This window comes from Alexandromys fortis, unplaced genomic scaffold, assembly GCF_014885135.2.
Source record: "Alexandromys fortis isolate MF-2015 unplaced genomic scaffold, M_Fortis_MF-2015_v1.1 scaffold_306, whole genome shotgun sequence".
Taxonomy (NCBI): domain Eukaryota; kingdom Metazoa; phylum Chordata; class Mammalia; order Rodentia; family Cricetidae; genus Alexandromys; species Alexandromys fortis.
The window spans coordinates 207,146-217,983 of record NW_026068196.1 but is presented as its reverse complement, the minus strand read 5'-3'; positions in this window follow the sequence as shown (position 1 = coordinate 217,983).

Genomic DNA, 10,838 nt, shown 5'->3' with positions numbered 1-10,838 from the left:
TGAGTCCTCTCACTATAAGGTCTCTAGGGGCCAGAGATAAGGCTCAGCTGGTAAAGCAATACTGCCAAGCCTGACCTGAGTTCAGTGCCTGAGAACCACATGGTGGGAGAGAGAACTAACTTGAAAGAGTTGTCTTCTGACCTCCATATGCCCATGGTAGCACAGGAACAAACAAATGCAACACACACACCATCCCACACAGATACACACACTACACAGAAACACACACAAAGAAACACAGACACAATATCCCGCACAGATACACACACACACACACACACACTACACAGAGAGGGACACAGACACAAAGAAACACACACACAAGTAAATAAAATGTAGTTTATACATACAGTCCTCCAGCTCTTCCTTCACCAGGGTCCATTTTTATAAATCTCCACAGGAGAGGTGTTTCATCTATGCCTCTTGTCTCTCCTCCTACCTTAGAAGCCTTTCTAAATAATTTTCTATCACCATTTGTAACCCAGCTTTTCGCTTTCTTCTCCAGAAGTCTTCTTTGTACTCTGGCCAAATGTTTCCTTTGACTTGAAGCAGAACTGACAACTACCTTCAGGCAAAGCTTTGCAAGATTCATCAAGCCCCAATGCTAGCTTACCCAGAATTTATTCAGCAGGTGCTGGTGAGAAGAAGCAGCACAGAGGAGAAATGGAAAGGGAAGGAGGATCTGCAAGGGCATGCACCTTGCCTGTTGTTCATCCAAGAAGCCTTGTCTTGTTCATTAGGCTTCCTTCTCCAGCCCTGGGAATTTCCATTTACTATTGGAGAGGAACAGAAGATGCTAATACAACACAACCATCATTGCACCAATGACCTGAGTCACAGTCTCACAGAAGCAGTGGGGCATGTGACTCCACGAGATTTTCACCGTCCCTGCTCAGAACGAGCTCTCTCAGCCCACAGCAATGCAGATTCTAGATTTGACCCATTTTAACACCTACTAAGTCTTGGAAGCATCCAGATGTTGCCTCTGAATTTAAATATACAGCTCCACCACCTTTCATCCCCAATTTCTAAGCTTAGCCAACAGGACTTCTCACTAATATTTCCTCATTAAGATGCTACACATTTTATCAGCTTCATCATCAAAGTTTCCAAAGTCAAAAGAAAATCTAATTCCTATGTTCTGCTGTCCCATGGATCTTGGCATTAGCTCCACTGTTTGTACTCGTTCTCTATGTAACAAAAACCTAAATTTTTATTTTACAGGCAGGGATCCCCATCCTGACTGACAACTGTTTTCTCACTAGTAATCAAAACAGACTTGGCCTGACATGAACCTGTCACAATGGAAGAGGAACACCTTCTATGAGAAATGAGATATTCCCTTCCTGGAGGACCTATGATGTCAGCTAAGATGAACAGACATTGGCTGGGTGGCATCGGGGATTTTCACCCAAATGGCACGTCTTGGATCTCTTCTGGGAAATAATACCCAAGATACCAATTAATCTGTGTCCCACACATAGAGATAAGCACCTTAAAGATTGCACTTGGAGTTTGTATGTTGGAGTCAGGGGAATAAGATATTTTGGGGAAGTTAGCTCTGATAATAACATGGGAATATTCTCCCTGAGGACCAACGAACTGTGCAGACAAACACTTCTAGAGTCTCTGACTTGTTTTTCAGTTTTAAATCCAGGCCTGCCTTTGTCATAACTGTACATTCAACCCTTAAAGAACAGTCTGAGAAAGATCTAGTCCAGCAGTTCTCAACCTTCCTGACTCTGTGCCCTCACATTGTGGAGACCCCCAACCATAAAATTATTTCTTTGCTACTTTACAACTGTAATTTTGTGCTGTTATAAATCATAATGTAAATATCTGATATGCCATCCCTTTGGGGATCACTGGTCTAGTCTCTCTTACACAGTGGACCATTTTGAGAGTTTCTCCAGGGCTCCTATTATAGAAAAGAGGTCACAAAGTAAAGTCAAGTCATTTCTGCCCTCACTCTTGATCATACTCTAGTTGCATAAGACACAGGAGTAAAATATGTCAAGTGATTTTTGTCAAGGAATAAAGCAAGAGTATGTTATATCCCATCACCTCTTTGTTTACTTTGATCTATTTCCCATACATTGACCTCCTTCTCGTTATAAGGATATGCTGAAGAAGCCAACATATGGGATCAGACTAAAGGAACTGTGATATAGAAACACAATAGATTTTTATTCAACCATAAAAAGAACAAATGTACGTCATTTGCAGAAAAATGAGTGGCCTGTAGATGATGGTAAGTGAAATAAACCAAACTCAGAAAGAAAATGTCACAGCTTCTTTTAATAAAGAATCTAGATTTTAAATCTATGTAATGTATATATATAAACACATATATATACACATTACACATACTTATGACATGAAAGCAGAGAGTGTTCTATTGTAGGGAATAAGGGCAACAGTATGGGAAGAGCAATAAGAGATACTAATGGGGTAAATATGAGTTAAATACAATTATATTCATGCATGCAAATGTCATAATAAAACCCATTACTTTGTATGCTAACTAAAAATAAATCAAAATAAAAGTGGTCATGGGCTGGAGAGATGGTTTAGTGGTTAAGAGCACTTGCTACTCTTACAAAGGACCTGAGCTTGGCTCACAGTACCCCTGTCAGGTATTCACAGTCATATGCAACTCCAGATCCAGGGGATCTGATCCCTGTCTCCAAGGGCAGTTGCATTCACATGAACAAACCCCCGCATACACACACACATAAATAATAGTTTTTAAATAAAGAAAAGGGGTCTTTGTTGCTCTATCATAATCTGGATATTAAATGTCTGGGTAGCTCCATATTCTTGCTAGTTCTTTGAGTAGATTAAATTACCATCATCTTCCTTACACCAGAATATAGTATCTCTCTAGTTAAGGCAGATATTACAGCTGCATCATTCATTCACTTACTGGGCCACCACTTGATGAGTACCTGTTCCATTTTCAGAATTGTATTATTGGTTAGCATTTGTGGAGGGTTTAAGAAGCATGTGATCCTTTCCCCAATAGGGAAATAAATTGTTAAGAGCTTGGGGGATTTAATCACTACGGTCCAGATGGAAGTGATGTGAAGGAAAGTGGATACTGTGTAATGAGAGGAGTAACAACCACAGCAAAGAGTGGGGCATGACTGAGCTCAGTCACCTTCCAGGAATGTGAGTATCATCAGCATCTTATCTTCCCATCTTCCATCTTGTCTTGAGTCCCATTGTCTCAGACATCCCCAAATGAGAGTGAATTGCTACCTAGAAATTCAACAGACATCCTTATCTCTAAGTTAAAAACTCACTCTCACCGGCCTGAAGAGATGATGAGCAGTTAAGAGAACTGACTGCTCTTCGAGAGAACCTAGGTTCAATTCCCAACACCACACATGGCAGCTCACAAATGTCTGTAGATGCAGCTCCAGGGGATCTGGCACACTCTTCTGACCTCCACAGTGACTGTACACACATGATGCACAGGCATGCATGCAGACAAAACATCCACACACATATAAAAACAAATTAATTTTTAATTAATCACTCTGGAACAGGCTGAGGCACAGCTCTTATCTCGTCTTGTAAAGCACCCATCTGGTATTCTAGAAACCCTGTATTTGATACTTAACCCTGAAAAATAAAAGTAAACATCCCAAGAAGATATCTTCAACAGAGCCTCAACCTGATGGCCACTCTTTGAAGCCTTCAATGCTTACTTGCTGTACTTGATTTGGTCATAAAGAAAATATTTGTCTTAGTTACGGTTACTATTGCTGTGATGAAACACGATGACTAAAAGCAACATGGAAAGGAAAGGGTTTATTTCATTCATATTTCCATGTAATAGTTCATCATCAAAAGCAGTGAGAGCAGGAACTCATAAAGCACGAGAACCTGTAAGCAGGAGCTGATGCAGAGACCATGGAGGAGTACTCTTACTGGCTTGCTCCCCATGGCTTGTTCAGCCTGCTTTATTATAGAACCCAGGACCAGGGATGCACTACCCACAATGGGCTGGGCCTTCCTACATGAACCACTAATTGAGAAAATGTCCTACAGGCTTACCTACATCCCAATCTGATGGAGGAGGCACTTTCTCAGTTGAGGTTGCCTCCTCTCTGATGACTCTAGCTTGTGTCAAGTTGGCATAAAGTAACCAGCACAATGTCTTTAAAGAAGTGATGGATGCTTAAGCCAGGCTTGGTGAAACACCCTGTAACCCCAGTACTGGAAAGGTTCTAGAAGAAGAATTATAAATTGAAAACCACTCTGATCTGCTCATTCATCCTATGTGTCAAATAACAACAAAAAAGTGGCGCCTAAGCTAAAATCTTCATGGTTAGGTATGGGTTATTGGGTTAAAAGGAGGTGAAGGGGGCCTGAGGATGTGGTCAGTTGGTAGAGCACATTAATCAAATCTTGGGTTCAGTTAGCACCACATAAAACCGGCATGGCAGTGAATGCCTTTGAGCCTAGCTCTCAAGAGGGTAGAAATTGGAAGATCAGAAGTTAAAGAAGATTAGGACTTCAAGGTCATCCTCAGCTGTACACTGACTTTGAAGCCAGCCTGGATCTCTATGACTCTGTCTCAAAAAAAAAAAAAAAAAAGGAGTGGGGAGGCAAGGAGTCAGATAAAGGAAAAGACGTGAACAGAGAACCTATTTCTCTTAATAAATTTTTAGTTACTATACAACTTACTGTGTTTCATTATAAGATTTTTATATGTATATCATTATACTTCACACCTCTCCTTGGCTGCCCTCCTCTATGCTACCCCTGTCATTGTCTGGGTGGTCCTTTTCCTCCCGCTAAGTGATGCCCCCTTCTATTTTCAGGTCAAGTGCATGCCATTGCTCTCCGAATTCCCTCACCTTAACATCTCTTCCTCCCTTCTCAGGGTTACCTTTCTCTTTTCATTAGATAGACACATACATACACATATACATATTTTAAATTTGCATTCTGGGTGTGAGGAAAAATGTGTGGAATATGTGTTTCTGGGTCTGAGTTATTTTGTTTAACATACTGATTCAGGTGCATACATTTCTCTACTAGCACCATTATTCATCTTCTGTACAGTTAAATAAAATCCCATTCTACACAAGCATCCCATTTGTCAATTCCTCTGCTGACAGGCATATAGGATGGTATCACTTCCTAGTGAGAGTGCAACAACGGACACGGATGTGCAAGCAACTCTTATGTATATTGATTTTAAGTTTTCCGACACATGCCCAAAAGATACAATTGTGTCATGTGGTGGCTCTGTTTTCAGTTGTATGACAAACCTCCAGATGCCTTCCATAGTTGATGCACCAGTTTTCTTTTCCACCAAAAGGGATAAAACTTTCCCTCTTTCCCCAGCATTTATTTCTTGATGATAACCATTCTGACTCGAACGAGGTGAAATCCTAGAGTACTTCTAATTTGTATTTCCTGATGGCTAATGATGTTGACGCTTTTTCAAATATTTATTGGCTATTTGTAGTTTTTCATTAACTGTCTTATTTGATTCATTAGCTCAATTTGAGATGGGAAAGTTGGGCAATGTTTAAGTTTTACAGTACTTTATAAACTCTGGATAACAATTATCTATTAAGGTATACTTGTCGAAGACTCTTCACTGATGAAGGCTTTCTCTGTTTTGATGGCTTCCTTTGCTCTGCAGATGCTTCTCAATCTTGTATAATGCCATTTGCCAATTCTTGGGACTACCTTCTGTGCTACTGGCATCCTCTTCAGAAAGCTCTTACCTACACCTATATTTTTGAAGTTTTACCTGTTTTCCCAGCAGTTTTAAATTTTCAATAAGGATTTCATCCAGGTAGATTTGGGTTTTGTGCAAGGAGAATCCAGTTCTACATGAACCAGGTTTTCTAATACCCTTTGCTAAGGAGGCTAAGCTTCTCCCTACTTGTATATTCTTGACAACTCTCTCAAAACTTAGGTAGCCTAGCTGCATGGTTTATTTCTGGGTCCTCTATTCTATTCCATTGCTCCGCATGTCTGCTTTTAGTGCTAGAACACAATGACCAATCACTACAGTTCTGTTGCATAATTTGAAAGCAAGTATTATGAAACCTGAAGCATCTGGTTAGAATAGCCTTGGCTACCTAGTAGTGTGGTGTGTGTGTGTGTGTATGTGTGTGTGTGTCTTTCCACATTAGTTTTTTCTGCCATAAAGAATGTCATTGGAATTCTTATGTAGATTGCAATAAATCTGCACATTCCTTTTGGCAATATTATTCTACCAATCCATGAGCATTGAAGGTGTTTTCATCTGTAGAGTATTCTTCTATCACTTTTCCAGTTTTCACTGTGAACGTGTTTCACCTTGTTTATTTCTAGGCATTTTAAAAGATTTGCTTTTATTTTTATTTACATGAATGTGTGTGAGAGAGGGGAAAGATGGGGGGAGGAAGGGAGAAAGAGGGAGAGGATATACCATGCATGTATACTCAATATGGGTACAGGGAATTGAACGCAGGTCTTCTGAAAAAGCAACAAGTTCTCTTAACTGCTGAGTTATCTCTCCAGTCCCATCTTAGATAATTTATAAGTTATTTTAAATTGTGATATTTTCCAAGATTTCCTTTCAGCAAGTTTGTTATTGGTATATAAAAATGTTACTGACTAGTTCTTTGTAGATGGCTTGGTCAGTAAAGAACTTGTTGCACTAGGACATCTGGAGTTCAATCTCCAGCACTCACAAAGGGGGGTATTGGTGATAGATGTAGCAGCATGTGCTTGTACTCCCAACACTGAGGAGGTAGAGACAGAAGAATTCCTGGTTCACTGGCCAACCATGCTAGTCAATCAGGGAGCTCCAAGCTCAATAAAAGATTGTGTCTCAAAAAAAAAATAAGTTGGAGAGGGAGAGAAAAACACCTGACCTTCGCTTTGACCCCACCATGTACATTTGCAGAGAGAGAAAGAGAGAGAGAGACAGAGAGAGAGAGAGAGAGAGAGAGAGAGAGAGAGAGAGAGAGAGAGAGAGAGAAATAAAATAAAGTCAACTTTTTTAAAGAATGAAATATAGAGTAACTTCTTTCTAGGTATCAAAAATTGAAATTAGAGAGTGTGGAATGGAGGGATGACTCAGTGGTTTGTAACACTGGCTGCCATTGCAGAGGACCCAAGTTCAGTTCCCAGCACCTACATGGTGGCTTACAACCACCTATAACTCAAGTCTTAGGGAATGTGATGCCCTCTTCCCTGGACACCAGACATGTATGTGGTACACAAACATTCATGCAAGTCAACACTCAAACATAAAAGAAAAGTAAAACTTTAAATAAAAGTGTAGACGACCACATACATGCATGGAATGAAGAAAAGGCTCTGGCAAAGCAGGGTCTTGTCTCGCCTCTGGTTTTTGATGTCACTAACTTTGCATTGGACAAGTGCTGTCTTCCATAAAATGTTGTGTCTGCCTTCACTTAGTAACTTTTCTTCTTTGCAGATCAGTGGCCTCTACTGGCCATACTTAACTTTCCACAGTCTGGGCAGGCTCTCAGAACCTTCAGATGCTGCCCCCTGGGTTAACTAGTCATTCTATCTGGGCTGGGGAGTGATGGTGTCTGTCCCATGTGTTGGCATTGTGAGAAGAAGCAGGAGCTGTGTATTCATCACCCTAGAGAAGGGAGGAACCTACAGATGAAGATGTGCACATAAGCACAGTGAGGCCATAAGAGGGCGTCAGATCCCCTGGAACTAGAGTTACAGGCAGCTGTGGTCCTCTGCAAGAGTAGCAAACACTCTTAACCACTGAACCATCAGCCCTTGAGTTACTTCTTATCAATGCATTGCCCTATGCTTTTTCTGTACTTTTCACACGTCCTAATACTATCTTTGTAAATTTCTGAAGCTCTTTCTTTCTGAATTGAAGGGTTTTTTTTTTCCTTATTCTGACTCTTTTTCTTTCCTGGATTCCCTGAAGCCACCTTCTACTCCACTGTCTTAATCAGAAGGCTCAAGGTAGATTTAAAAGCAAGGACTAGATAAAGTGATTGCCTAAAGATAAGAAAAGCTTATCTTGCCAAGGATCTTACTTGTAAATACATTGCAAATCCCACATGCATTTATTTCTGGTTATTTATATAGTTGGCGAATTTATTAATCTATGGTTCTCCAAAGAAACCAAACCAATAAGATGTCCGTATACGTATGTACCTGTGTTCTTGTACCTGGGAGAGATTTATCCTAAGGAATTGCTTTGCTCTAGTATGTGTAGGATTTAGGAGATGTGGAGGTCTCTGTGCTCACAGATAAGCATGTGGCGCTGTGGGGTGGGGGCCAGGGGAGTGGACCTGGAATGTTAAGAACTCAAGGCTGTTCTTTCAAAAGAAGGAATAAAATACCTGTTATCCTCCCAAAAGGTTAGGAGCAGATGGACCTTCTAACCTAGTGACCCTTGCACTTTCTACGTGGTTGGAGACAACACTGAACCCTCTCCCAAACCTTAAGCTTGTTTTTCTCAGTCAGTCTGCAGAACCTGCCTTTATGGAGGGCGACACATGTGCTTTACAAAGAGTTTCAATGTGATCATATCCAATATTTATTTAGTGTACACTGTGCTTTATTATGCACATGGGATTGAGTTAGAAAGCGCTGAACCCAACTAACACCTTTACAGACCAGCTGAGAGATGATCCACAAGAGATAAGAAGGCTGGTTCCAACATGGCTCAGTGGTTCAAAGTTGGTTCAAACTTTGAGAGTCTGACCCTGAGTGGTTTGTTTTAGCCATATTTAAGCACAGCACAATTCGATGACGGTCATGGAGCTAACCCTCTAGAACTGGGAGCCTTAGATAAAACACTATTTTATAAATTGCCTTGGTCATGGTGGTTTAGCACAGCAATAGAAAAATAACTGAAACTGTAAGTCAGCAACACATTGAAATATTGGTCAGCTGTAAACTTTTAGTTTTTTTGTTTTTTGGGTTTTTTTTTTTTTTGGTTAACTTCCAAATACCTTTCTTTTCTCTTTGCTTTGGGGAGTTATTTCTGCCAAGTGTAGGACTCTAGAGTAACAGGAATTTTTTTTCTTTTTATATCTCAAAGATTCTGCTCATTTGCATTATTTCCAATAAAAAATGTAATTTCATCTTTGTCCTTTTTTTGCACTGTAAAAAAAATAACTTGTAAGTGATTGGAGACACAAATATAAAAATTAAAAGTATAAAACTTTTAGATGGAAACACAGGTATAAATTCATAGCCTTGGATCAAACAATGGCTTTTTAAATGTAGCACCAAAGTCACAAACGAAAAACCAGAAAGTTTTCATGCTACCAACTCCCTGCTGGCTAGCTTTCCTAGCAGTCACTTTCTTACTCATTGTTGGAAGAAACCCACTTGTCTCCTGGCTGCCCAGACTCCCAAAATAATCACACAGAAACTATATTATTTGCAATACTCTTTGGCCAACAGCTTAAGCGTATTGCTAGCCAGCTCTTACATCTAGAATTAACTGATTTCCATTATTTTATATTTTATCATGAGGCTTGTGGCCTATGGGCAAAGTTCCAGCTGGCAGCTCGTGTCTTTCCCCTCTGGCAGCTACATGGCATCTGACTCCACCTTTTTTTCTCTCCCAGCATTCAGTTTAGTTTTCTCAGCCTATTCTGCCCTATCACAAGCCAAGCCAGCTTCTTTATTCATTAACTAATAAAAGCGATACATATGCAGAAGGACTACCTACACCAACTCATGTATGAAGCCTGTGAGTACCTCCATCAGCCTCACAAGACATACCCATGCATACAACAGTGGTATAGATGATATGGGAGTAACAAACTGCTTTCTGATTGGTTTGAAGATCTACTCTCAAGCCTGGTACTATAAACCTAGCCAAGAAACCATTCTGCAGAGCTCATAGGACCTAAAGAAAAGCCTATTACTATTAGTTTGATAAATTACAGTAGTATCAACTGATCTTCTAAATAATTCTCTATACCCACAGATTCACACTCCCCACCAGAGAAATACTTTTTTTTGCAGTGGACATAACAGACTCACAGCTTACCAAAATGCAGACCACGAGTGTGGAGTACTCAGCCCCAAATGAGACATCCATATCACACCCTTGCCCCCAAAGCTTGGGTGACAGCAGAGAAGTGGGAAAACAAGGTTTAAGAAGCAGAGCTCTGAGAGGTCTGCCCTGAGACAACATCTTCTTAACACGGCAGGGACGTTACTCTTGTGACCTCGCAGAAGCAGTGGTTGCCTTCCGGGTTCCCAGCACTTATCATTCCAGCATGGCTGAGCAATGGACTCTCCGCAGCTGAGGAGCTGTTAGCAGTTGATAGATGCTAGTGGAGGAAGAGTCATGTTCTTCACGGGTGTGTCATTTGGCCGGCTGACCATGTTCTGGTAGATGGCTTCAGACCCGTGCACATTGGAGTAGCACTAATTTTGTACTCGGTGAGTTATAGGCAAAGAAGAGGACATGAAATCAGGATGGGAACATGATGGGGGATCCAGGAGGAGTTAGATAGGGTTATGATCAAAATGCACCAAATACATGTGTGAAAGTATCAAAGAATAATTTTAAAAGAACATTACTCAGAAAAAAAAAATGAAAGACAACCCATGGAATGGAAGAGAATATTTTTAAATGACTCATTTAAAATAATTAGATAAGTATCTAATAATCGTTATATATAAAAATTTCTTACAGTGCAAAACAACAACAAAAAATAACCTGATTTTAATTGACAAAGGATTTGGCCTTCTTTACAAGGATATACAAGCGGCCAATAAGCATGCTGTATGATTCCATCTCTATAAAACTCCGGGCTAGGATAATCCGTTAGAACAGAAAGTAGATTATGGTTGCT